This window comes from Lasioglossum baleicum, chromosome 6 (assembly GCF_051020765.1).
Source record: "Lasioglossum baleicum chromosome 6, iyLasBale1, whole genome shotgun sequence".
Taxonomy (NCBI): domain Eukaryota; kingdom Metazoa; phylum Arthropoda; class Insecta; order Hymenoptera; family Halictidae; genus Lasioglossum; species Lasioglossum baleicum.
The window spans coordinates 2991727-3014512 of NC_134934.1; the positions used below are offsets into that span (position 1 = coordinate 2991727).

The following is a 22786-nucleotide window of genomic DNA, read 5'->3' on the forward strand; positions in this document are numbered from 1 at the left end:
GGTACGGAGTTGCCGAAGTAAAGCTTTATTCAAAAATCTATCCTCAGACAACGTACATCAAGCTCGATAACGTCTCTTAACCCCTTGCCGTATTTTAACGAGTCGCACTCGCGATGAAGATTTCAAACGAAGTCTAACAAATACGAATGTGTCACGCCTTTCTTTTTAGATGAAGTAAAATTTGAGTGGTGATTCTGAGAGGCGTCACTAGAAATTGCTGCACCGTTATTTAAAATATTGTTTATGTTGTGTTATATCGAGTTCATATCCACCAGATTTAAAAAATTATAGAGAATGGAAACGTTCTGGGTCGGAAGAAATGTTTAATTTTCGAGTTAAAATAGTTCCGAGTGCAAAGGGTTAAAATAAATGTAGGTATAGAAGAAATATAAATTTTCTCTCCTCTTCTGCGACATTTTCGGGGATAAAGATGTTTTAATCACTGTAACCGTAAAGGAAATGATATGGCAAGGGGTTAAATACTCCGAAAAAAAGATCGATATTACACCAGCTTCCCATCTACGGTTGGTGAGACCGTCTATGTACCGTTCAATCCCGAAATTTGTCAGAGTATCAGAGAGGAAAGGCGGGGTCGATAGATGTGGTAAAAATTCCGGGGGCCGTTCGGGATCTGATGGTGACAGATCGGCGTCGGAATCGATCCCCTATGGGTCAGGGGTCAACCTGGAACCCGGTGGTCTCGCAGCTTTTGTCGACGCCAGTCACCGCAACTCCTGCCGCACAACCTCGATGGAAAAAGAGAGAGAAAAAGAGAGAAAGAGAAGGGGCGGGTGTCCTTAGATGGTTCTCGCGGTGATTCGTCATAGGCGTGACCCAGCGACGACGACGTTCCATCCTAATCGCGTCATCGACGTCCACGACGCCCGACTTTTTCTCCCTGAAGCCCGAGATAGGATCTCGCGACGCTGTTACCGCATGCCGCTCGATACTCGCGCGCGCAACAGAGAGGAGGCCTTCGGCTAAGGTGGGCGCAGGTGCTGCTCCGGTATCTCGTTCGATCATCCGGGACGACGGCGATCCTCGAGCGGAATCTAGCTCGCGCGAAATCGCTCGATCCTCTCCGCCCAGAATGACGGAGACAGAGAGAAACAGAGACAGAGAGATAGAGAGAGAAATCGTCGAGGAAACTAGACGACTTTACCTAGACGAGAGAGCCAGTTGATCGAGACTATCGCGTGGGCGGAGAGCCGGCAGCTAGGATGGCCTTGAATCGTCTCGCAGGATCTGAGGGATTAGGACAGCGGCCTGGAAGATGATAGTTTAATCCTGGAATGACACCAGTGGCGCACGACGGCTTGGAACGATCCTTTTAGATTGTACTTGAAAAGTGGTTATTTAGGTTTATGGCTTCCTTGGGTAATTAACGACTTCAACAAACCATTGAAAGAGTCAATAACCATGGATCGATCCTCATCCTCAAAGATCCCAGACAATCTACTAACCCTTGGACGATCGGTTACAGTAGTCGGCGACTAAAAGTAGGCACGAAACCTGAAAGGAAGAAGCAGGACGAAACGGAAGAGGCTTAGGACAGTGCGTTCTTCGTGGCAAGAAGAAGAAGGAGAGCAAGAAAAGCAACAGAGAGGAACGTATAGAATCGTCGTGGCTGGTAAAGGACAGTAGGTAGCTCTCGAGCTGAGAGCGAGCAGCGGGTGCTCCGGATCCGACTGGACCGGTTCTGCCTGGATTCCCTAGGAGTTCTAGCCTTCGGGACTCGCAGGATTCTCACTGGTCACCGGTCTGCTGCGTCGCAGACCGGACTGCTCTTTGGTCTCCGACTCTTTGGTTCATCTCTCTCTCCCCCTCTTCCTTTTTTTCTGGTTCTATTAGCCCCGTTCCCTTCCTTCCTGCCTTCCTTCTCGTTTCCCTGACTACTACCCCAGCAGGGAGGAAGTTTCGTATCGGCTGGACCTGGCACACGTTTCAGCGTATCATTTATCATCGGACCAGAGAATCGCTGCGACGGTGCACCAGCCACTTACCAAACTCGCATAGTCTCTAGAGAACCTGGCCTTCCTTCGTTCTCTGATGACTTGATACTAACGCTCGGGAAGACCGGGCTCGCGCGACACCGATACCACCGACTACTATCTGATCTGTTGCCTCACAGACCGAGAAAGGCTGCTGTTGCTGTTTGCTGCTGTTGCTGCGAGGCTGTTGCTCGATGCAGTATAGCTCCCAGATCAGAGACACGAGAGACAACGACCACGGGATACACGACGCTGGGATTCTGCGCGATCCAAGATATTCCCCCGGTCTGCTGCCGATCCTATGGATCCTACTCTGACTACGGTTACTGCTGCTGCTTTCTGACTCCAGGGCCTTTAATTATACGAGTACCTACGCAATTTGTCTTGTTATCGATCCGAGATTTCAGATTCCTCGGCTCGGGGATATTGTACCGGATCCGCGATCCGAGCTGCGCCGATTGCGTTTGTTTCTTCTCGGAGGATTCTCAGCGTAACGAGTAGATCGCGGATTTTACGCGTTCACGACAAAATGCATCGGTGCGATTTAACACGAGATTTAATGACAAGAATTTAGAATTATTTTTAGTAAATGAGACATCTTCCATGTGGATTGTCTATTTTGTGATAGATTTGCCAATAGAAATCATGGGAAGGTTCAGAGTTAACGGTAGCGATTCGTTGCATCTGTGATTTTTGACGAGTCCCTTTGGTGCTCGCAAGATTCGAGGATGCTAATTTCAAGGTAGCTCTATTGCACAGAGTATTTCAATCATTACTTTGATCTTCCTTGAAAATGCAAGGTGAATCATTCGTCTGTTACCGAAGATTCCAGCGAATGGGAACTGCAAACTATACATAGCTGTCGTACAGAGCACAGAGTCGTCTTGAACATTATTCTGGTCTTCCTTCGAATTACAAGGTAAATTCGTCTTTCACTGAAGATTGGATGGGAACTGCAATTACCAATTTTGTACAGAATATTAGTACTTTCCATGGCTAGGAACAATTTAATGAGCCGACGATCTAACAACCTATTAACTCGAACCAATTATTATTTACTGTATATACTTATACTTACTACTGCTTACATACTTACTGTATGAACGTTTTATACATTTCTCTGCGGAAAAGAGAATCCCTCTCTGGACAACTTTTCAGTGAGTCTCTGTTGCAAAGGAGAGCCGATTGCTCCGCTTACCCTCGCCGGTGTGCAGCCTCTTTCAGGCTGCATCGGAATCCAGTTTTCGAATCGGGTTCCTCCTGCGCTGAAACGGTCCAGGGTGACCGTTGTCAGGAAGAAGAAACCGCTCGACACCAACCATCTCAACCGTCGCCCTAGGTTTTGTCTTCTTCGACTGTCTGCACATGGAGGAAGGTGTCTATACTAGCTGATAGAGAAAGGGTTGCTTAGGGGATAAGATCCTCCTAACCTCCACCACAAATCACAACGCTCCGTCAATACTTGTTCCCATTTTCTTCAGCACGTCAATTGACGTGTCGAGTCATTAAGTAAAATTTGTTTCTTTATTTAATACTAGCTGTACCCGGCCACGCGTTGCTGTGGCTCGGTCTGGTTAATAGGTATATAAAAACACGCGCGTATTCGAATGCAAAGTTGTGTCAAAATTTCAAAGCAATCGGTGAAGAACTTTCGGAGACTTAAGGTTTTGAACAAACGAACATTTACAATTTTATTCATATAGATATATTAGATGGAATATTGGATTGGAAACAAATCCTAATTACACAAACTGATAATACATGAAACATGAACCATTCAACCAATAATTCGAAAGAATGCTCATGTTTCATTCGTGACAAAAGACATCAATTGCTTATCAATAAAAGAGTGGCTTGATATACTTAGGGGTTGGAAATCGTCTAAATCGCTGTCCACTATCTATTGTGACAAATTCGGTCATCAATTAAGTCAGCTATCAGCGTCCTCCCAGCATTTCCGTCAATTCTTTTCGTCGAGGTCTGCTCTCGTCCCGTGGCTCGCCGGCGGGCGATTTAAATTAATATCCTCGAATTTCCCTGCGTCTTGCGCCACGAAGACTAATGGGTCTCGTCTCGTTCAGCTTGGGCCAGCCGTGAAAACGAGCTTCTTCCCTCGAGAGCGAAGTTTTTCCATCGGGAGAAAAGAAAAAAACGAGAGGAGGCGGTCTCCTCGATCGATCAACGTCCACCGTTGTTTCTCTCGTGGCGCGGTGCGCGTTATGTTCGCCGTTCGCTGCGAAAAAAATAATTTCCGACGCCACGGCGTATACGTGACACGCTCTAAATTATTCTGCTGTGGAAAATTCCCGAGCCGCATTCTTCACCTAACCCAGGCAGGCCGAGGTGTGTCGCAAACCTCGCCTCGATATCATCGTCGCTGCGAAGCGCACAGTTTTTCCGAAAGAGTTTCGATTATACCTGCTTTATCAGATTAACATTGATCAGAGACGATAGCGATCGGCCGATTAATCTCTTTTCGTGAACAGGTAGACGCGACATGCCAGCAACAGGCTTTAAGTAATTGTCACCTGCGATCCGCGCGACTCGACGGATCATTATCGAGTCGCGGCTGCTTTGCGTCACTAATGTCATAATTATTTCGATTCGTAGCTAGGAGCCGGTAATGTGGAACGTACCGTGTAATCGCGTTAATTGTAGTGTCGAGAGCGCGATCGACTTGTCGCTGGCTGCCGGCTAAAGGAAACTCTACGGCGGTGGAATCGTCGGTGAAAGCGTAGACCTGTTTTCTATGAACCTGTTCGACCGATCTGTGCGAACATTGTTGCTGGGAACTGGGACGTCGGGGGCTCGAACTTGAACTTACAATTAGTGGTTGGGGACTCTGAAACTGTCCGAGACGGTAATCTAGAGTCGCAGGGAATTACGCTGGATACTGTTGATAATGGGCTTTCGTCTATAATGTTGTCACTGAGACGACCACCTTGCGAATCTTTAGATATTAGTCACTGTAATTATGAATGGCTGAATAATAAATTAAGGCTCTCTTTCGTGAAATTACAGTTTCCTGACCTCGGATCACCGATATTCCACGGATCCCTCCTGGTCCCACCAGCTGCAGGGCCCACATCGAGGCAGCTATCGGCATTTACATCCGGTTCTCCGGAAGTTGAGGTCGGAGGTGCATCGACTTTTCACCATTCGAACGCGGAAACCGTCTGGATCGTTGTCGGATTCGAGGTAAATATAAATTTTAACCTTTTTAACCTTCACTCTGTGTACAGTAAGTCCTCGACTTACGCGGATAATTCAGACAACAGAAAAACAATGGAAAATAATGTACTAAATGACTGGGGGGTGCTGTAGGCAGGGATGGGAAGAATAAAACAAAATAAAAGAGTGTCGAATATGCAAATATTGATGTACACTAGCGACAAATTCAGCGGGTACAGAGTCCGAGGGTACCAGTGGGGTAGGAGGAGCAAATCGGTGGCTTGTGGATCAACTCGTTGCGATTCGTTAATTATTACCGTGGCGATGAGACTAGAGCGGGTCCGTGTACCCGTTCCGGGAGCCTCGAGGGGGGTGGGGGACAACGACACGGGGGTAGGGGCGAGTCCGCGAGAGACTGAGGAGCAAAAAAGACGGGGGATCGTTAGCAAGGTACAAATTTCGCCATTTGCCGCAATAAACCTTCGAACCCGCTTGTAACTTCTTCTTATGGGAGGCATGAGTAATCGCCTTGTTAGCCCTTATGGCCTATAGCGCTCATACGCTCGCCCCCTTGTCCATGGGAGGGACAACAACAACAACAACGCCAACAACGGCCGACATGCACGCACCGCGATTGCAAAAAAGAAAGCGGGAGGCGAAGAGAGAAAGAGATGGAGGGAGAGAATCGTGGAGGGAGAGGAAAGGGGGATCGACGGGAACCGATAGGGGTACGAAACGCGAAACACACGCGATATATATACCCCATCGACACCGGAGTCTGTGTAACGAGCCAGCCAAAGGACCCGCCGATCCTCCGGACCCGAACAGAAATCGAGAAGGAGAGGAAAGGAGAGAAATCGAGGAGGAGAACCGACCCGCAGAGAAAGAGAGATCGGGTCCAAGGTATTCGCGTTGTAACCGAGAAACGAGCAAAAAATCCAACGACCCGAGAAGACCGGCCGGACCATGGGGGTGGACACAGAGCTCAGGGGCCCCGAGAGGTCTCCCCTTTGTGTTTTCCCCGTTTCTTTCGTCTCTCGCAAGCGCGAAATTTAATTACCTCTCTCGCGCGCCGACGGTCTCTACCACTTAATTAGCGGCGCCTATAAATTAAAATATAGTCAGCGACGGAGGAGGGTGCGACGATGTTCACTGGGAATTTATAGAATTCGAATGGAGGGCAGGCACCTCCAGCTAGCCACTGCCTTTTTACTTTTTCCGAATTTTGATGGATCTTATGCATAAAAATCCTCAGTCCGGGAATGTATAGTACAGTAGACTCCCTTACAACGTGATAAAAAAATCGTTTAAAAAGACTATTTATGTGTATATGCTTTGTGGCAGTTTTCCAATAATCATTTGTACATTTACTGTACAATTATTGCCATCTAAAATACATTTACGCAGTTCTTTCACCAAAGACTGCAATTAAATGCAATTGCAATTAAAATCCAGTCCAGAAAGATGCACGAGGGTAAATTATCACAACAGACGAATAGTTCATTTGATTAGCCTGCGACCTTCTGGCATTGCAAAAATTTCATGAATGGATAAAAGTGCACAGTTCCAAATTGCCAATGCGGTGAATGTCTTAGGGATAGTTGGAGAGGTCCGAATGGCTTACTTATGATCCTAGTCAGGACCTTGTAGAATGCGTTTTGGTGTTCCGTGGGAATCCGCGATTCGATCTCCGAAATTCCTGTTCGAAATGATCCTCGGCGAGGTCGAGGCGTTCCTTTTCGCGGGGCTCGATTCCCGCGGACCCCCTGGCACATTCACACGCGCATTCACACGCACATTCAGCCGCACACAGGTGCCTGGAAGTCGCGTGGCCCCATATCTTAAGGACAAGCCAAGGGGGGTCCAGCGAAGGACAGCGAATGGGGACTAACACTGTTTTATCGTGTAGCCAATTAATAACGTTTCCCTGGGCCCCCTCCCCCGGGCTCTGGGAAGAAGAGATCTCGCCTCAGAGATATCCGAGGACACTCTCGGACCCCCGGAAGGCGGTTCTCGCCGTGCCGATCCCGTACAAAATCGCTTCGAGATCCGTCAAAATACCAGAAAAACACCGTTCGCATCCCCCACTGTAACCTAATTGCCAGTTAGATTTTTATTTCGGATTGATTGCGGTCGGAATGTGTGATTGATCTTTTAAGAGGGTTCTGCTTGTGATGTTACAGCTTACAGATTTGTCTCGTATCGTTCAGATGCAAGCGATCGTTCTTCTCCCAGGGTCCTGTCGCAGCAAGGCATCGTGTCAGTGTGGAAATGCATACATTACATAGAATTACGGTATAAATTGTGTTAAATCAATGTTAATCGCTGTAGCGAAGTGGGGTATTAACAATAAATACATTATTTTATGTAATTAATTGTTTTGTTCTGCGTCCAGATCCTTGCTGCCTCCGATCTTTGCATTCTTCGTCCTTGCGATGTCCTTGAGAATTTATTTTCTAACAATCTGGACTATAGATGACTCAATAAAGTGCTTCAAATAATTTTTAAAGGCCACAGAATTTTCTTCTCGCGAGGACCTCGAGCATCCCCATTTTCCCATCGTCTACCCTCAAGATTTCTTTCCTAGCGCTGCTTTGGAAATTATTTTGCTGGATTTTTTCGACTATAGCGAGTAAAGAGAAGGCTTGACGGATGCTGTTGGCCAGTTTTCGGAGCCGGAGTTTCTTTTCACGAGTACTCCCACTTTTTCCCGCGCGGTTCGTAAAAGTGCGGAGGGAAAGAGTGGCTCGTAAAAAGCGCCTGCAACGACCGGCATCTGCGTCGAGCAATTAACGAAAGGGTTTTCGCCTCCCCAACCACCCCATCTTCTCCTCGCGATACCTCCAGAGCCCAGCAGCCGCCGCCGCGCTCGTCGACAAGCCGTATGATTTACACCGAGCTTTTATTTTTTAATCCCGGCCCAACTGTCACCGGTCCCGCCTCCGTACTGTGCGTGCTCCTTCGTTTGTGTCCCTTCGATCGCGAATTTCTCCTTCGATTTAACACTTTCACCCTTTTGACCATTGTCCTCGAAAATCCAAAAACGTCGATTTTCCAGACAAGAGTCCACACCCCAATTTTATTGCCAATCAGGTGAGATACTACGATGTATTACCTACATTTTTATTAACCCTTTGCGCGTCAGTTCCAATGAAGAAGCGACAAAAGGGGTGACAGAGAGACTACCATCACACAACTCACTCCGTTTAACCCTGGATACAAGCCTCGCCGGTACTTAGCCCTCGGGATGGCCTACGAAATGACTTTATGGCAGATCGGCGCGGTTTAGATTGCTCAAGGGCTGCTCTACTCAACCCTTCCCGCGATCCGCACAGTGATACTAATCCAAGAATCGTCTCGACCTCACAGCAAGTCTGCAACTGTTCCACAAATAGAATCCCGATTACCAGATGCACTCGTTCGATAATCGACCGATGGATCCTCCACGACAATGTGAAACTGTCCGGACAGTTAGCACGCCGGTTCAAGGAGAATCGTTTTATTGCGATCGTAACGGTGGTGGAGCAGATTCGTGATCGAGGGAGGAGAAAAAGTCGAAAGTGCAAAGTCGGTGGGTTTCGAGGGAAACGTTGAAGGAGCATTCTGGGCGGAGAGGAGAGGAGAGAGAGAGAGAGAGGGGGGAAGAGGGTCTCTCTCGTTCGGCCGTTCGACGAGGCAATTTCGAGCGAGCGAGCGGGCGCGCGCGAGAAGCTTGCCCGGGTTTGAGCACCTCTCTTTGTAATTTTACGTTGCCGTGGGGTGGCTAAAGCTGACGCAGTGGGGTAGGTGGTCGTGGTATGCCCAGTAGCCAATTCCCGGCTCTGGCCTCGACTCGCCGGGTCCATTCATCGCCGAGCACTACGTGACCGGTTTACCAATCCAGCTCTTCCTACACCAACGCCCGCAGTCCTGTCTGCCCTGCCTCTCTCTGCCTGTGCCTGCCTCTACCCTCTACCTCTGCCTCTGCCTGTCTGCTTTGCTCTCTACCTTTTGCCTGGCCCGCGCCGATCCGCTCTCGGCCCTCTCTACCTTTTGCGCGTACGCGTATCTGCCAAACAACCCCCGGCGTCGTATCGACCCGCTCCCAAACTCCCCTCACGATACCGAAATACTCTCGTCAACGATTTTCCAGAGGTTTGATTCGACCGATGCGATGTCTCCACCTCACCCTCTTTACCCTAACTCTCTCTGCTCTTCTTCTTTCCTCAACTTTCGTCTTCAACATCTTTCCTTCGTCTAGCCATCGTTTCCAACGACTCGGCATTTTCTTTTCGATGTCTTCGTCCTGGCATCATTAGGATTCCAGTTGGTCGAGTCGAGGTGATGGTTTGTTTGGAGAACTTTGGAGTAACCGGCCTACAATGTTGGTGGAAGTCGTTGGACGTTTGGAGAGTCGTATGATGTCTCAGAATGATTTCTGATAGCTTTTCCGAATCTAGGTATGTATCTAAGCTTATATCATCTGGCAGGATTTTTTTCCAACCCCGGTACAGTGCATTTGAATTTTCCCATTAATTTCTCCCGATCCAAAAACCGCCGCAAAATTCGGTCCGAAGGGTATCCCGGTGTCCGCCCACAAGTGGGCCCTCACAATGGAAGCGAGTGGGTCCTCGCAGGGGGCGTCGCGAGTCCCAAGACTGAGACCGAGACACGACGTCCCCAGGAAAGTCGAGGAGGAGGGCGGTTTCCGCGCGATGATGACATGTTAATGCATGGATGCGTAGTACGTAAAAGCGTGTCTGGCGAGGGGCGGGCGACGAAGAGGAGTACGGAGGGCTCCCGCCTGATGTGTTCGAAGGTGCAATGCCGAGTTCGAAGAGCAAGCGAGCGAGTAAAAGCGGCTTGGGTCCTCGGCCCCGGCTTGTCCCGAGTCATTGTCGCCCTGCCTTCTTCATCTGCATACAATGCCGGAGACATCCGCGGCTCGAACCATCCCCCTGCTGCCCCGTTCAGGGCCCTAACAGCGTCGTCATCGGAATATCGTTGATATTGCCGCCCATCGAAATTACCGAACGCTGGGCCGCGTTCACTCACGAACCTAAAACGTTAGCAGAAGATGCCAGAAGTCGGGTCTTTATGTACCAACTTTTATCATAAACGCATAGGATGTCCGGTTAAGCATAATTTGTTTGTGCCAAGCGAAAAGCAATACCAATGTGCGAGATATTATTCGAGGGTATTATCCGCCAAATTTAACAACTCATTTTTAACCTATGTCCCACACGGCCAGAAATAAATTCGCTGAGTTAGAGTCGCATACCAAGCCACAGAGCGCAAAGATAGCGAGCGGAACGCGTGCAGCACGTGTCGGGCCCAGGGGTCCGCTCCGAATTCTTCGGGTCCCAGCTTTTTGCTGTGTGCAGTGGTCCTGGCAGCAGCGATTCGAGAGGAGAGGAGACTCGATCGACTGCCGATCGATCTCGTTTCTTCTTCCTCGACGCAAAAAGACGTTCGACGAGTCGAGGACGAAACGAGACGAGACGCGACTTTCGAGGAACGAGAATCGAAGGGCGATTTCGTGCACACCGTCGCGTCGCCAGGGAAGTTCCACCTCGAAGGGGGCACAGGGCCGCGCGATTAAGAGCAGGAGGTCGAGCTCGTAACCGTTAGTCTCGCGCTCCCTTTTCCGACCGGAATAGTGGTAACAGTTGCGGTTTATGAAATTAAATCGACCCCGACGCGGCCGCGCTCGCGGATTGTCTGAAATGCGTCCTACAACCATGAAAATGTGCCTTATCTTGATCTACAGTCTGAGTGAACAATCTCCTAGAATCATCGTACGTTTTGATTTTTTTGAAATTCATCTCTGTTTCCGGTGTCCTGATTTCTCGATGTCTTCATGATGTATTTTGAGGACCATTGCGTCCCCTGATTTTGAAAAATTCATTATTTTGTAACCTTCGGTAAAAAGACGTCGTGTACGGATTTATAAATAAAAATTTATGAAGTACGCGTAATTTTGTCCAACGAGGAAGACCCAGTTGCATTTGTAGTTGTACAGAGATTGTTCGGTTACTTGGATTCATTCTTTGTTGGATTTTTGAATGTCCATCTCCGGAATCTCGGCTTATCGGATCTCGCAGCGATTAATCCGTCGCGTGGAGGGTGCTCCGTCGTTGTCATAACAGTTTTAACGCGTTGCTCGAGATTAAGTAGCCCGGCAGTTTTTCAAGCACGCGCCCCGAGAGCATGGGGGACCACGCGACGATGCACGATGCCAGAGTGTAGCGCGGCGAGGGGACGATTTATTCTTGGGGGCGGCCGCGGGACGCTGCTGCCCGACCACGCTCTCTGTAATATCCAGCACGAGCCCAGCCACCTTTATCTTCGCTATTAACCCCCGGCGAACTAATTAAATTAAATGATCCGCGGTCCCTCGATCATCCGGCGCGCGAGCGCCTATTTATTCCGACGCCCTCCTTCGAATTGAATTGAATCGCCCTGTACAACAATCTACAACGTCCATTCAACAAGAATTCCACATTTTTACGCAAAATAAAAACTTACTACCTGAATTGCAATAAGCTGGGATGAAATAAATATTTAATTTTTTGCTGAGTGTGTTTAATAGGTTGAAAATGATATAGCAGTATAAATGTTGAAATTAATAAATTAGACTTACCCATTTTAATCGTAAATGCATAAAATCCGCAGTCTAATTAGTAGTCTCATGGGGCACTGTGCTAGCTCCACAAGGTGCAACAAAACAAATAGCTTCCTCCCAAATCCTCCGGAGTCGCCAGAAAAAAAATTGCTTCTGTCTCGCGCGAGTCTACCATAGTGATTCCAAGTCAACAAGAGAGTATCCCGTTACACTGGACGAACGAACGACGGGGTCATCTTCGGTTTATTAATCGTTGCGAGATAGACGGGGAAGCTAATTACCGAGGCCGGACGCGAACGGTCCACGTTCCGACGATGGTATTCCAAAACAACCATCGCGAGGAACGCGGAAGGTGTCCAGGGCAACGGCGCGTGTGTCTCGTCGTTGTCGGTTCGAAACCATAACCGAAGACTTTCCCACCAAACGGAACGGGCGTATCGACGCTAAGCCAAGGTTTATGGGCCGACTTAAATCCGCTGCGAAAGTGATGCAACCGGCCACGGTCGCCGAGGCTTATGTTAGCGTTCTACCGAAAGCAGACTGGTAAGGATGCCGCGATTGGGACCGCGTTACCGGTTCCAGCGGGACGGGCCTTATCGGGCCCCTGAATCGCGATCGATCGGTCGATCGCGCCGCCGAATCACTGTCCCCGATAATGGCCGGATCATTTCGAAAAACTACGCCCCGAAGATTTATCGCTGAGAAACGGGAACCCGATTGATCAGATTGCTATACTGGACGAGCACGTATCGGTGCCGCAATTTTTTCCATGCATTTTTCGAAGACAAAAACTTCCGACGAGATGGGAACGTGGATTAATTGGAACGGAACTGGAAAATCGTGTTGACCAAGTACAAAATTGAAATAAGAATTGGGTTTGACACTGTGAACAAGATTCCGATTAAATCCAAAGTCAACATTTTCTCGATTCGTTGCAGAATACACGAGCTGTGTATACTTTTATGTCTTCGTTTAATGATTTTAATAAGCTGCGACTAATGCACAACAGCATCTTTCTTAATTTTCCTAATTAATTGTAAACATGTTCACAAGGAATTTCCACGAAACCATTAAACAACTTGATGATCTCGTGCATATTGTATGTACCCCAATAAAGATTCTATAGTTACGAGCTTATTCTCCAATGAATTGCAGCTAACAGGTTTTTCAAAGGATCATCGACTCGATTAACTTTGCTCCACCGGTGGTCTCATCGGAGAAAGTTGGTGTTCCAGACGCCTCGGGGACGGTGGCCGAATCCAGAAGCATTAACTGCACCCCGAGCAGTCGTTCCGTTTCATTTCGAGTCTAGCCCGCGATCCATCCCCTCGTCCAGGGTCCTGCACCCCCGTGTTCTGGCAAGTTGCCGCTATAAAACGATACTCGGTAGCCACGGGAGAAAGCATATTGCGGTTATCGTCGAATTAAGCCGAGAAGTTAGAGAGGGGTTACTCCTCATCGCCAAAGCTCTTTCTCCCTTTTGTCCACCTATCGCGATCCCATCGTCTAGCGTCGTTTTAGAAACGCGACGTGTTCCGAGGATTCCGTAGGATTATCGAAGAGATTCCTTTGCGGGGGCCCTTCTCGGGCAGGCGCGCCTTCGCGTTCTTTGGCCGCGAAAAGAAAGACGGGGTGAAATATCGAGTGCACCCTCTCTGTCTCTCTCTTTCTTCGGTGGCAACCACCGCGGCATTTTCAACCCCCATGATCGCGAGCGCTCGTTCCAGCCATTTCGGAATCTCCCCGAGGTTCCACCGCTACGGGGTGTCTCGCGATTTATGCAAAATGGTACGTGGCTCCCGAGGGAGCTTCTCCTCGACCCTCTATCTAGCACGTGCGTGCGAGGATCGAGGGGGGTGGCTGGCCCCTTCCCTTCTCTTCCCATTCCTTTCCTCTCCTTCTTCCACCCCCCTTGGTTTCTTTTCCACGAGACCGACACTCGAGGAATCGGCCCCCAGAAAGGGCTAGGGCCCTTGTGTACCTTCCGATATACCTTCCATATATCCTCGAACAATCTCGATCCAGCTGCTCTCCGCGCCAACCCCTTCTTGCAAGAGAGTACAACCCCCCTGCAATGATTCTCGAGGAATCGGCTCGAAGAACCTCATTCTTCTAGACTATGCAATTTTTCATGTAATTAAAGACACAGCTCAAGTGGAGGTGACGTAGATTTTTATCAAATTATTGCGATTAAATTAATAGAGCTGCAGCGTTGCTAAATGTATGTTTTCACAAGCACCTTGTCTCGAATATCTTCTGAATAATTCACTGTATCGAAAAATATCTGAGGCGAAACTTGTAGATACAGACAGGCTACAAAAACAAACGGTTTTCGAAAAATTGAGATAAATGCCAGGAGAACGCAAAAACATTTTTCCTGAAATCTGGGTTAACAAACATTGTAAGATACTCCTAACGATATTTCTCGAAGCTTTCGAAATGTCGTTTGCGTGGATTTTGAGCAGTCGAATCCAGATTCGAGCGCACAGAGCATTTCGGCCCGATCGATCCGCCGCGGATCGAGAGAATCGGCGGGGAGATCGAGGAGAGGAGAGGAGAGAAGAGAATCGAGCGACCGGATGGCCAGGACAAGACAGGCTTACGCAAGCCTCATACCTATAAGTTAAGATTAACCTTGCTTAGCGGGCGTGGGGCGTGCAGGGAAGGCTGGGGACTGTCGGGTCCCGGGCCGGCTAACGAACGAGGACATTTGACGGGATTAATTTATGTCCAGTTTGGTAACCGAACGCAGCGATACGACCGGCCATATCAGGAGAGAAGACGCCCAGTAGGGAGAGAGACAGAGAGAACAGGCGAGTGAGCGAGGAAGAGAGAAGGGAGAGAGAAGGGAGAGAGCACACGGATGCGTGCAGGTATCATCGTACAGCTCGTGTCCGGCCAGGGACATCGGTTTTAGGGAATAACGAGTCTCAGAGTCCGACCTTTCCCCTCGGTCTCCTTACCTTAACCTTTTACTCTCCCGTTTCGGGGAGAGAGATGGAGAGAGAGTCTCTCTTTCCTGCGAGACATCTCTCCCGCTCTCTAACCCGCAAACCTATCTCCGAGGGTTAACGGTGAATGGGCGACGACCGCGTTGCCAAACCGGACACCTTTTTACGCCGACGGATCCACTCGTGCAGCTGGCAAGGAAGTCGCTTTTTCGCTAGATCGAGGTGACCTCGACCGACATCTTTGTCTCTCAGTCTGTTTCTGTCTCTCTCTCGTTTGGTCTTGTTATTCAGTCTCTTTATTCCTGTATCACAAGAGTCTTTGTCCACTCGAACCGATCCACCATCAAGGGGTTGCATCCTCTGATTCTTCCAATTATATCAGAGCACCTTTAACCCTCATCTGTCTCTCGTCACATTTGCAGGTAAATTTTATCGAAACTTCCTGACTGAAAATTATTGTTTACGTTGTTTTTTCATCGATCTTTTACGGTGACAGGTTCAGTTCGTGAAATGAGGGACGGATGGGGGTTACTAGCCGTGAGAGGGAACCCATCGAGTGAAATCGGTAGCGAGTGTAGTCGGTAGCGCGGGTTCTCCGCGATCGGTAGCATAAGAATGGAGTACTTTTTCATCGAGATGTCGACCGGTCGAACGATTTAATCGAGAGCGGCCAAGGCGCGCGCATTTGTCCGCGGTATCTACACGCGGCTGTCGAACAGGCGAGCGCGTAGCGCAGCGATTCTACAACCGTTTAAAGCCCGTCGCCCGGTGATATTTAGATCGTTTATAAATCGCGTGCCGATAGTATCGCAACGTGACAATAATAAAGCTCCTGTCTCGGGGCATTGCGCACCGTCCAACTGCTAAACGATCCATGAACGCCGATGTCGTAGAATCAGAATGCCGAATTCGACGCGGTTTCTCGCATCTTCCGCCCCCGGGACGATTTTAGCGCATCCCGATGCGCATGGATGAAAAATCTCTTTTAAATCGTCCGTCTAATTGCGATTTGACGAGCGGCTCTGTTGCCGTTCGCCGGAGGCTTCCGTGCTGGATGATCCAGTGGCGTATTGTCTCGGAGAACCCATCAACCGCATGATCGATGATCCGGCTCGCAGAACCAAGCCGAATTTCACGGTGGACGTTAACGAGAGTTACCTGACTACTCGGCCCCTTCTTCCGGGCGCCAGGAATCCTGAAAATAATCCGCGGTTTCTGTTCACGCGATCTTTTCAACAAACACAGTCTCCTATTAACAGTTGTTCCGACCGGCACTCCACTTACCAACGACACCGTGGTGGTCATTGCTGATCGGCACAGCTTAACAAGACTTCGGAAATTTCAGAAAATTTAGTTAAAGCGTTCTCTAATAAATATTAGCAACAATTCCAAGTACACATTCGAGTGTCTGTGGAAAAATGTGCCACTTGATACACACCTGGAGAGCCACCAACTGAGAGACCAGTTAGTGCTGGACGTTCGTGGAGGACGTTTCGCAGAGATCTCGCTTTTTCTCTGGTTTCGAAGACAAAATTCTTCTCGGACCTGCTTTGTCCTTTATCCAGAAAGACAAGGAGCAAACAGGACATACAGGAAGAATAAGGATGGAGGGAACGCGATCGTTAAAGTCGCTGGTCCGATTTATTTATCGCGAGAAGAAAGGAGGCTTAGCGGGGATCGGTTCGAAGGTTGGTTCATTGAGCGTCCGGTGTCTGGATCAGCGAGTGATTGATAGTGATTTGGCAGATAGCGATCGGTGAACGCGGCGAGGTGTGCACCTGACGGTGCGTTGCGAAGGCGAGAGAGAGAGGGGGAGAGAGAGATATCTCTCTCTCATTCTCTCCGGGCCGGTCTCGAAAGAAGGCTAAGACAGCTCTTCGTGGAGACGACGAAGAGGACTGAAGGAGAGAACTGAAGGCCGGCTTCTGCGGCCCTCGGAAACCTCGTGGAACCTATTATCCGGGCACACACACCGGGCTATCAGACGGCCAGCATCTTTCCGTGTGGGTGTCCGAATACCCTTAAGACCCCATAAGTCGAGTGCCACCCTGCCGAGAAAACCGCCCCCGCGGACTGCTCGCTAGACACCTCCTTAGACACCCTTTCAATTTCCTATATGCCCGATAATCATCTGACCGACCGGATCTCACCGCGGGGAGGAACCGCCTTGACTCTTTCTCTTCGTTTTTTCTTTTACTCCCTCTCTCTCTCTCTCTCTCTCTCTCTTCCTCCCCTTTCTGTCTTTCTCTCTTTCCGATCGGTCGTAGACTTCTCAGACTTCGCAGGCCTTCCGATGACCTAGCCTCGCTTTTCTACCGGGGGTATCGAGGACATCTTCGGTCGACATAATTGGAAGCACCGAGATCGAGACGTTCGATTGCTCAGACGAGAATATTAGAGACGTTTCAACTCGATCTATCCGTAAATTACGATCTGCTGCGCGAGCTTAGGCGACGAAATTAGGTGGCAGTTGCGTGTGGTTGGAGATGGACTGCTGAGTGAGAGGAAACAGTTGTTCGGTGACGGTTTATTTCGTTTGCTAAGGTGTTGCTATGTGACAGAGGTACTCTACGCAAAGACAGAGCAGGACAAACAAATTTCTGTCGCGATTATTTCTATCATGAAACACAAAAATGAAGTTGAGATATTCTTATACAATTTCAGATACAGACTCGATATACCACCGCTTTTACGTCTAAAATTGTTGTGCAAGGTTCTCTTTGGAAAACAAGCGCTAAAGCCGGAAAGATCGAGTTATTTGGTCAAGTAGCCGTTCTCCGAGGGTTCTTTCGTAGCTCAGCAAGGTTCACGATTCAGCCAGGGCGTCGACGATGATTCGGCAGCTTGGAGTAGCGGGCGCGAGCCTTTTGTTGCGTTCCCCGGAGACTCCACCCTCGAATTTTCGAAAACCGAAGACGTTATCTGGGCTCGCGTTCCGAAGTTATTCCAGCAGGATGAAATCGCGTCCGTGGCAGAAGGGGGAGGGCTGGGGGGAGAAGGTTTTCGATCGAGCCCCCGAGCGTATCGGGTCCGTGAGCCGAAACCCGCGAGGGTCTCAGGTAAAGCGGGGTAAAGGAGAAAGGCAGAGAGGGGAGAGGAAGAGGAAGAATAAGAGAGAGGGGACTGGCATAAGTCTTCCGAAATAGCGGCTAATAATATGCGCGCGAAGTTTATGTCGCCGGCAGATTCATACGTCACGGCTTTATTGTGAGGCCTCGGCGAGGTCCGGGGGATCCGCGCGAGACGACGTTTGCATAAAAATACGCCGGGTGATTGAGCACTTTAGAAAATTTAAGGACTATAGATTACCGGCGAGGGTCGCGAGGGCCGCAACGGAAACAATGCCTCGTCGCGGCTTCCTACGATCCGGACTGTTGAGGTTTCCGGCGCGATATCGTTATTTCCGTCGAATCTGCCTATCCCCACCCTCCACTGTCCCATTCACATTTCGTATTTATTTAATTGAAAATCGAAATACGTAGACTGTTATGGGATTAGGCGAGGCCTTTCCTGCAACGATAAATCCTTTCCGACTGTTAGAGGCGTGGCCAACAACGCTCTTTGCCCTGGAAGTGCTCCAAGTTGCTCTCGGGTGCAATGTCAAACCTGACCCAGACCAAATGGAAAGAAACAGACAGGATATCATCCATCTTACTTCTTATTTGCATGTGTTCTGATGCGATCTAGTATGTTTTTGTGTTTCATAATGGAAGAAATCGTCATAGAAAATGATGTCTTGCACTTTATCAATCATTTATCAATTTTTTTCTGACAGAAGAAGGGTCTATCGCAGGCCTGGGCAACACGCGGCCCGTCGGGCAATTTTATATTTCTATTGAAACTTTTGTTTCTCGTTGTATGTATACAAAAAATATTAAATAAATGAAGTGCCATTGTTACAATGTGCAAGTACAACTACGAACTCCAGTTGTATATTTGATATCTTTGATATAAATGAGTTAAGTATGTATTTTTGGATCCACATATATTTGTGAAACATGTTTTTCGAAGATGGAATTTACAAAGAGTTCATCATGTGCTTCATTAACTGATGCCAATTTAGGAAACCAGCTAACAAAAGCTGTGCAACGTCGAACATAAATTTACAAAAATTAAGTGAAAGAAAGGACGAACAAATATTTCATTAATTAAGACTCGAGAGTCAATTATATTGAATAATAGTACAATAACAATCAAGTTTTATTCATTTTGTATTCGTATGACATTTTTTGATATCATGTTTACCTAAAGTGCGACCCGCTGTAACGTTCCGCGTCATCAAAGTGGTCTGTGAAATCATTTGGGTTGGCCAGGCCTGGTCTATCGGAAAAACCGGGCAAAAGGGGACCGAGTTTGCGGTCCAGTCGATAACGTGATTCAGCGAACGAGGTCCGTGGGTCCGCTCCGCATCGATACGAAGAATCGGGGCCCTGGTTGCGGGCCCGATACGAATGCGAGCGATCCGACGTGTGTGGGCACGCGTGCTCGGATCGCAAAGGTCGAGCAATATAGCAGTATTCGGCCACTGCTTCTGCGGCTGTTGGTCCCCGTCGCAGCGAGGCCTCTCGCGGCCGGTTCGGCCTGGGCCCTTCTCCCTCTCCCTTCTTCCCTTACTCGCCGGATATATCCGTTCCATCGTTGCCTCTCTCGCTCGAACTATTCGGTACTCGGTCGTTCGTCTCGCTCCGGCCCAGTGTCCGGGCCCTGTCTCCGTTTCTTTCTCCGTCCGTCGTGGTGGTTCAAATAAGTCAAGCCGCTTTTATTCTCGGGCTCTCGGATATTCTTTATAGCGGCGGTGGCGTCTCTCCTTCAGGGCCCTCCCGCCTCGATACGTGTGCCGTACGTTATGAAACGCAGGCAGCCAGCGGACGGCGCAAACTACAAGAAGAAACGAAGGGATACGAGACCGGGCCCCGTGTTCGGCTTCTTACTTATTGGACAGTTTACACGCCGAGCGTTTCCATGTCCCCCCCTCTCTCTCTCTCACTCTTTCTCTCCCTAAAGCACCCTAAGCGATACGTTCCGGTGCGGCCACAGTCGCACGCCCACGGCAAATCGCGTTCTCTTTATTGATGGAACGGTTGTTACTAATAAGAGGCCTTTAGAGATTTCAATCTTTCCAGATAGAACTTGTGAACGTGTATCCTTTCGATCGAATCGTCGTTTGTCCGCAAACAAACGGATGGGCCTTGTGGAGACTAGCCAGAAATGAAAATACTCCGATATGTGCCCATCATTATCAAAGTGCTCCAAATCAATTCCATATAATGTTGAAAGAACAAGCACTATCTTAAGGTTCATTTTTCACAATGTCGTAAAAATTACATACAAATAACTGATACGTTTATATTGGTTTGTATGCAATATTTTTTTATGTAATTTTCAAGATACATACTAATTAAGATATGCACTAGAAAGTAGTTGCACAAATATTTCGCTAAAAGATCGACAGCATTTTTCAAAAAATACTCCAAAGATGAAGCCCCTTGTCCACCCTTTTACTTTGAATGTTTTCATAATTTCTATCGAATTCAATTGTGAAATTTCACTGGAAGCGGAAGCAGTCAGATGGTATCTGATCCAATGGAAGCTCGAAGACGTTCGAGAGTGAAAAGTGGGTCGCGATCGTCGCCTGTAAGCTTGTCAGCCTCCGGCTCCCGAATTCCCTATTGTGATCGGGCGGGGAGTAGCACACGCCGTACAAGAAGATAATTGAAAGATAAATCGGATCGCGTCTGGCATCCGCGTTGTATAATGAGCCTGGTCACGCCTTGGCGTGCCTAGAAAACTTAGGCGCGAGAAGCTTGTCCTCTCTCGGTTGGATGACAGAGGCGTCGCGCGTGGACGTTGCTGCGAGGCGCGATGAAAGGAGCCGGGCCACTAAGTGACGGTAATTATCGTAAAAACAGTGATTTTTCGCAGCATCGCGGTCGGCTATTTTTAGAGGACGACTCACAAAGACTGGTACTAGCCGAGGCGTCGGGTTTTCTACACGCACGCCAGTTCGAGGACTTCCTAGATCGCAGGAAACGTCTTTATCATACTTGTCTCGATATTAGTCACCATTCTCATTCGGATTCATTCCAAACGATTCCGTTCACATCGATTCAAATTAAAATAGACTCTATTTAGCTACGATTTTTGTCACGACTACAGTAATTATTAGACTACGGATCTTTATGCCGTTCACGCTTTTGAAATTGTCAAAAATTGCTAAGATATACAATATGACAGAATTTAGTACGAATTTATAATTTATTTCAGATCTAAAATCACTGAGGCCACGGAAAATAAGATTTTTGTTTGACATGACCGCAGTCTAGTAACTATAATAATTTTCTAAGCCGTACAGTTGATACATACATTTTTTAAAAAGCTAGAACACGTGTAAAGGTAATTTGTACGAAGCTGCTTAATTTACTCAACTCACTTCTCTTTTACTGCGAAACGAGTGACAAACGGCAATGATATACACAAACTGATTAAATCATTAGAAGAAACTATATCATTTTTTATTGAACACCTACTTGTTCCAATCGGAGAAGATAATTTTAGTTTTTCCTACAGAGCTGTGTGTGTGTGTGTGTTCACTTCTGTTAGCTGATACAGTTTAGCTACCGGCGATGTTTAAATCACATGTTATACTAATTACGATAATACGGACTACTTAATCATTTTTTTAAAATACCGTATCCTGTTCTTAGTTATACAACATAATTGTGTTTTTCTAGGAATGTTATTTAGAAAAAAATTGTTGAGCTCCTTTCAGGCACAGTATAAATGTTAACAGGAAACCATGATGAGAATAATATCTAATCGAAGCGAAGAAATTAGAATCGAGAGCGAGCTTAATCTTCAAGGTTAGTTTTCTACCTCCTTAGCAAAGGATCGTCCCGAGAATCGAATTCTAGGCGTCCGAAGAGCATTTCCCAGGTTTCTCTGGGCTCTCGGGAATCCTTATCGTCACAATTATCTCGCGAGTTGCATAAGTTCTGTTTGGAAGCTGCCGGTCTCGGCTTTTAAATTTTCTCGCGTGTCCAGGAAGCCTACTCTCGGGCACGCCTCGAGATAGCGAGCGTAGCGGTAGTTTCTCGCTGAACCGGTAACGCTCTGTTCGCGGGACAGGACGACAAGAGAGGAGAGGAGAGGAGAGAAGAGAGAACGCTTTGTCGCCCTCTCGCGTTAATCCGCGAACAGAACGGCGAAGGGAGAGAGAGGAAGCGGCGAGGAACGTGGCACGAAGACCGAGGACGCCCAGGATGAAGAACGAGAAGAACGGGCCACGGCGCGGAGCGGCGGCGGGGTCCTTTCGGAAGCGCGAATGTTTATCGACGTAATATTTACACGTGCGTCCACCTGGCTGACTGGCCGGCATACGCCGCCACTCGGCTGACATTTGTTTAGCTTCGACAGAGCCGTTAATTTTATATAATCTTTTTCGCAAACCTAACAGCGACTGCGACCCGTGCGGGACACCTAACGATCTACACGCCGGCCAAAGATCTTCTGTGACGTTTAGAGTGATACCTGGGTTGCCAGAGAGGATCTACGAGTCATTCACAGAAAAACTGTGTAAATCTGTGTTCATTTCATGGAAATGTTAATAACTGCATGGAAATTTTGTTGTCGATTTTTATGTTCGACATCAGACTGCACATGAGTCATTGAGAGATGGTCAAGTAAATATTTGTAATTCTAGATAATTACTGATTAAAATGATTTAGCACAAAACAGTGGAAACATTAAAAAAATTTTAAGATACTGTTGTACCACGATTAACTTGATCTCCATCGATTAGATAGACTGCAGACTGATCGCCACCGGTTTCCGAAGACAGCCGCCGGGGCCTGTAAGTCTTCGATGACCGCGTTTCTCGGTCGAAAAGCCTACCGGAATGTCCTTTCCAGCTTCGTTATCTGACAGCGTTTCATGCCTCGTCAGTCATGAGAGCGACGTCAAGCCTCGGCCCGTCCTCGCGAGTGAAAACCAAGTCCACCTTCGATCGAAGAACCTAAAGCCGCCATCGCAATGATCCTCGAGGTCGTTGTCGAGACGCTTCGTCTCCAAGA

General features: G+C 48.2%; 1 protein-coding gene across 1 annotated transcript in view; it reads left to right on the plus strand.

The window, feature by feature from the left end:
* Vvl (ventral veins lacking) overlaps positions 1-22167 on the plus strand; it is a 61137-nt gene extending 38970 nt beyond the window's left edge. The window contains exons 2-3 of the mRNA XM_076426584.1: positions 5013-5189; positions 7346-22167. The gene's annotated coding sequence lies outside the window, so the exon portion shown is untranslated. The remainder of the gene's footprint in view (positions 1-5012; positions 5190-7345) is intronic.
* Positions 22168-22786: the final 619 nt, after the last annotated feature.